Source organism: Meleagris gallopavo, chromosome 2, assembly GCF_000146605.3.
Source record: "Meleagris gallopavo isolate NT-WF06-2002-E0010 breed Aviagen turkey brand Nicholas breeding stock chromosome 2, Turkey_5.1, whole genome shotgun sequence".
In the NCBI taxonomy this organism is placed as follows: domain Eukaryota; kingdom Metazoa; phylum Chordata; class Aves; order Galliformes; family Phasianidae; genus Meleagris; species Meleagris gallopavo.
This window is the reverse complement of record NC_015012.2, coordinates 27,286,602-27,292,999: the sequence shown is the minus strand read 5'-3', so window position 1 is coordinate 27,292,999 and position 6,398 is coordinate 27,286,602.

The following is a 6,398-nucleotide window of genomic DNA, read 5'->3' as shown; positions in this document are numbered from 1 at the left end:
TCTCCAGGCTGAACAAGCCCAGCTCCCTCAGCCTATCTTCGTAGGGGAAGTGGTCCAGTCCCCTGATCATCTTTCTGGCCCTCCTCTGGACCCTCTCTAACAGCTCTCTGTCTTTCTTGTACTGGGGGCTCCAGACCAGTACTCCAGATGGGGCCTCACAAGAGCAGACTAGAGAGGGACAATCACCTCCCTATCCCTGCTGGCCACCTCTCTTCTGATGGAGCCCAGGATATTTGCTTTTTGAGCTGCAGGAGCACACTGCTGGCTCATGTTAAGCTTTTCATCCATCAGGATCCCCAGGTCCTTCTCTGCAGGGCTGCTCTCAAGGACTGCTCCTTCCAGTCTGTATAGATGCCTGAGATTCCTCCAGCTCAAGTGCAAAACCTTGCACTTTGCCGTGTTGAACCTCATTAGGTTCACCCAGGGCCACCTTTCAAGCCTGTTGAGGTCCCTCTGAATGGCATCCCTTCCTTCCATTGTGTCAACCACACCATTCAGCTTGGTGTCATCAGCAAACTTGCTGAGGATGCACTCAATTCCATCATCGATATCATTGATAAAGATGTTAAAGAGCACTGGTCCCAAGACAGACCCCTGGGGGATGCCACTTTTTACCAGCCTCCACCTGGACCTAAAGCCATTGATGACCGCCCTCAGTCTGCAGCCTTTTAACCAATATCCATCAAGTAATCCACCCATCAAATTCACATCCCTCCAATTTGGAGATAAAGATGTGGTGGGGGACCATGTCAGAGGTCTTGCTCAAGTCCAGGTAAATGACAGAGCACATAGTAGGGTTGGGGGGCATAGCCAGCCCTGAGAGCACAGGTGTCAGCAATTCACATGTGGGACCAGAAGGAGTGGACAGAGTCCACCTAACCTCATTTTAGGGCTGGCAGCTGAAGGGGAAGCATTTTACTTGGAAACTGTCTCCTTTGGGTGTTTTCCAGTAAACCTTTATCCTCAGTAAGAGATAAGCTATTCCCTCTGTTACCAGACTGTGATTAGTATCTTTCTTGGCTGATCTGAAAACTAATCAGTGGCAACTATATGCCCTGCTTCAAACAGTACAGCCAGTTTTGCCTCTTGGTGAAATTGATGATGACTGCCACCAATGTTTTTTTTTTTTAAAGTAAGGAATTCCAATTGCTTTTTAGTTGTGATGGCAGGCATGAATGCATATGCAAAATGAGAAGCAGGAAAATAAGTGTGGCTCCAAGCAAAAAGTCATTTTCATTATATTTCTAATTCAGGTCTGGAAAGGTTAGAAAGTCTAGAACTAGGTGTCAGAAGAGAAAACTAATGCCGAAGACCAAATGATTGTGCAGTGAGAAGTAACTGACACTAGCCCGTTTCCATCATTATGTATTGTCAAATCTCACACAAAGAATTTCTGAACTTCATTAGACTCAGAATCATTTTTGCATCTTCTGAAGGCTTGAAGGGGAAAGTACTCTTTTGGAGAGAGCCGAGAACAGGACCTTTGCAGATCTGTTAACAGCAGAAATGGTGAACAAACAGTCTCCTAAGTCTGGATGCTGAGAATGCTAAGTTACAGGGCTATAAAAACAGATTGACAAACCACATTGAATAGTTTGCCAAGGGCTCCTGAACACAAAAACATCTCCAAAGATTTCAAGAATTCACTTTACTGCAAGACATAGCAAATTTGCTAAATTATTAGCAAATTGTATTTCTGGAAAAATCTTTTCTGTGCTTCTCTAGTTTTCCTCTGCATCTTTTACTGGCCAGATTTGGAGAAGGATGCTGGTTTCAGAGAGCATTTGGTCCCACCCATTTCACTTATTCCTAGGTTCTTAACTACAGGAGCATCACCAGCAGTGTCCCCATAGTCACTCATTCACAGTTGTGCCCTTCCCCCTCCAGCACCATGTGTCAATCACTGCCTTAGTTCTTTCTGGGCTTGTGTGTGCCTGCTTGCTCTTTTTTTCCAGAAAGGATGCTATCAGACTGGTCAAGTCTGACAATAAACACCCACAATATATTTCATTAGCATTTCACAGATGACAGTTAGCAGCTGACAGAAGATTGATAGGTGAGAAAAACCAGAAAGAGAAATCAAAGCTGACACAACAGATCTGTTTGATCAGAGAATGATTTTGGCTGGGTAGGCAATTAAAAACTAGGTAGACTCAGACAAATTAGGCCAGTTTAATTCAAGCATACTGAATGCCTGGAGCTTGGCTGCCTTCCCTCCTGAAGGTAACCCACATCTCACTTATGGAACAGTATCTCAAGAGATGGGGCAAAAGCTATTAAAAGTCTAACTGGTCTCTTCATTTCACACTTACATACTTTTTTCCTGAGTTTTGGCATTGATTACACCTCTGAAGAAAAAGAAGTGAACTCTTGTTACAGAGGCATTACACGCAATTTACAGTACTGTATAAAATGCATTTTCATTGCAATTCATCAAGGGTAACACCATATTAATTCAGCAGTTTGAAATAACTACAACTAGTCTGATCCTTAGCGTTGATTTGTAGCTGACGTTTGCCTAAAATTAATCCTCAGAATGACAGAGGAGGTCTCAGCTGAGCACTGAGCTCCTTAGAATTTGAGCATTATTTGGACCTAAATAAAAGCATATTTGCAAAAACTGAGAAATTAATACAGTTACATCTTCCTGTCAAGCCAAGGTGCTAGAATTAATTTGGCTGCAGGCCAAATGAAAACTGTTTACAAAGGAATCGTACCACATTAGTCACTGAATGCACGTATGATTCAGCATCTTAAAGGTCAAATAAATTCATGAGAACACGTAATCTTATGTATGTTTGGCAAATGAATATGAAGATCATATCTGTTATAGAAAAAAAAAGGGTCAGAATACTGCAAGAGAGCCCTGTGGCTCATGTTTAAAGCAGCAATGTGGATGCTAATTCAATGGCAGACTACTGCAAAGCAGTTTTAAAAATACACGTAGAAAGTAAAAGATGTGCTTCAACCTTGAAAGTTTAGATAGGTCCTATGGTACCACATAGAAGGGCTGCTTTTAAAGGAAATATGAGATTTTTGTCTTCTGTGAGACCAGATGACACAGAAGTTGGTATCTAGCAGCTATCCCACTTAGGTCATCATTAACAGTTAATCATATAGGACAGAAAGTAGTCTTAATCTGAAGGCTTTTGAATATATAATATAGACAATGTAGGTATTTATTTCCCAAACAGATATGCATAGTAAGATCCCTGCAATAAATAACGCCTCAGTAAAGATGTGTAAATAAACTAAATAGTATTAGTAATACATAATAAATGTAAAAAGTAAACAAAGTTCTCGGTGAGGACTTGGTCAAATGTAACAGCTGTATGCACTGAAACAAATTAAAAAAAAAAAAAAATCTGCTTACCTTCAGAAGCCCTCAAGCACACAGGAAACTCCAAGGAGATACCCCTACCTCCACCGCCAACTTTAAATGAGGTCTGGGAAGGGATGGATCCTGGCTGCATCCCTTCTGGTCACTCAGATAAACTGCATGCACCTGAGCTCCCCTGGGTTGGCTCTGCCTTCCTACCAGGTGCTCAGTCACTGGATCAAGCCATGACTTAGCATTTCTGCTGCAACTGGTATGTGTGGTATAAGCATCCACTTGTATAGCACTCTTTAAACAGACTGAGTCATCTTCTGTTAACCCAAATCCTCCTTGTACTGTGCAAAGGCATCTGCACCTCCACGTTTGCTGCGGGTCCTCCTTGTTTCTCCAACATAGGCATCCCCTCAACACTATCTTTTCCTTTCTTTCTGCTCTGATACCACCCTTGCATGGATTAACTGTTCCAAAGGGTTTGCCTCTATCTTCTTTTCTTCTTTCACTGTCCCTCCTTTTCCAGCACTCATCTCTCCCATTTGGGATGGCAGTTTCCTGCAGGGCAACACCAAAGCTACTCTGCAGCAACCCCCCGGATGTTCTCTGGGCCTTGTCCTCAGCTGTTCCAACCTACTGCTCCATTCATGTTAATCTGCAGTATTTGCTAATGGTGCTGTAGCCTGAAGTGACTGAAAACGTTTTAATCTTTGAAAAATCCATGGGTATACATTCCATTTAATTGAAGAAAAACCTATGTGAACATTTCAGCACTGGAAACTCAGGCTTTCTGATCCCTGTGGAAATCAGTGCAAGTACAGAAGGGTAATTAAGGGCATAATTTGGCAATTACATTGGAGCTTTTTCAGGATGTTTTTGCTGTGCCTCAGTGGGAAGGGGAACTTCTTCTCTCCTGGTAGCTGGGAGCACAACAAATCAAGTCTAGATGAAAGGCAAAAGTCCTTCCAGATGAAAGACTGTCACTGAAAGAATTAGGCAGAATAAAGACAGTGTCTCTAGATCTTCTTTTATAAAATAATAATAATAATTTGTAGACAGATTAATTCTGAAAATAGTCAGTCTGAAATCTCAGTCCGTTTTTCCTTCACATTTTCTGATGGTTTCTTTCCCAGTATGGAAGACCTTCCTTCCTGGTGTGGCCATTTTTCATGAGAAAAGCATAAAACAGAAACACCTGATCCAATCTGCTTCTGATAACCTTCAGAGCTATCTTTCCTTTAATTCAGTGACAAGTTTTCAGTTCTTCATAGACCTGCATCTTATTCACATCTTGGAGAAGTTTCAGGGCTTCCAATTTGGATGCCTTAATTAAACCCTCACAGACAAAAAAAGAATCCCTTGCAAGGACTGGGGGCTAAGCAGCTTTTTACTAGAGATTAGCTCACATCTGTGATTGGGGGGGGGGGGTATGGTAGTCATGTCTGTACTTGTGCTATCAGTCAGCCACACCACCAGCAGGAGTTCCTGTGTGAAAAGTCACACTTAGTGTAGTTACTTCCATGGGTATGATTACAGCGTCACAATTACAGCTAACCAGAATACAGAGACAAAACAACTATGCCATGAAAGACCCACTGCCCACACCTCTTCTTCAACAGCCATTTAGGAGATGAATTCTTCAGCAAGTGCCTCTGAAGAAGAGTTTTCCTAAGTCCTTATTTTCACTTTATTTTCATTTCACCCACTGCGAGGTATCCTTAGTTATAGTAAAAAAAATCCCCCATATTTTCTTTTTTGGTGTGTTCCCCATTATTTCCTGTAATTTTATTTTCTTATTGTCTGTTTATGAATTTAATCAAAGACACAGAAATAGTTATTGTAGATAATGCAGTTGAACTTCATTAAAACACTGCAGGAGATAATAATAGCATTGTGGTGCACCAAAGTGGAAAGACATTCATTGCTATTCTGCTCTCTGAAAACACCCTTATTATCCAAAATTACATCTTAAATTATCATATCCAACTATTACATATGTTTCTATTTCACACTGGCAATTACTCTGTTTACATCTTTAAATTCAACCCTGTACTGAGGCCAAGCTCTGCATGTAAATTAACCATCTTTGGCCCTCTCTGCAGTCATTCTCCTTCCTTTGATTGAGATTATTTAGAAACCTCAGTACCACCTACAGAATTCAGTCCTGTGAATTGTCTAAAATGTATCATACTTGTAAAAAATATGTATGTATTTGGCCTTGCAAAGCTGTTTAATATACTGTACTTAAATTTAATCTAAATACTTTGTGGATTGACTGTACATTCACTCTGTGAAAGCTTCATATGCTCATCCTTTGCCAGTAGACATACTGTAGAATAGTGTGCTCTATGTTTGTAGGACACAGTTCTAGCTTACAGAGGTCCCAGTCGTCATTTTTTCTGCTTCCATTCAAGGCTGATCTGCAGAGCATGAGCACACACTGCTCAATTAAAACAAATGATATTATTAAATGTTAAATAATTAACATTAAGACAAATAGCTGATGTTCTAACAATGCGAGAAACTGAGCCAAGTGGAGCAATTCCGGTATCATTTCAACGTGATTCTTTGAAAAACTCAAATCTCTTCTACAATACAGGATCAGCTTTGCCTGACAGGAAAAGCAAAAGCTTTACACAAAGAATTCTTTTTAATTAGCTAAAGGTCATCTCAAGCTACAGCCCAATGTGCCCACTACATAAGGATGATTTCCAAGCACGGTCTGCAGGTGACCAAACCACCTGCATGCAGGACTGTTATCCCTGTTAGGAAACAGTGTAATCTTGCTCAGAGCATCTCTGATGTGACATGTTCTTACAAGGGGATCTGCTTCAAAGAAGGCTATGGGCTCCATTCTTCTACTTTAGCAAACTTTGTACATGTTTGTAGCACTGGTTAAACTGGCAGGTTCTTACCATCTCCCCATGCCTCCATATGATGCTCAAGATGTTACTTACATGATATCAGTATAAAAACTCCATCTATAGCAGCCTCAAACTGTCTTAGGGATGCCAGCCAGCCAGGGAAATATTTTATTTCCCCAAATTTCAGTCCTTCCTAATTTCTGCCT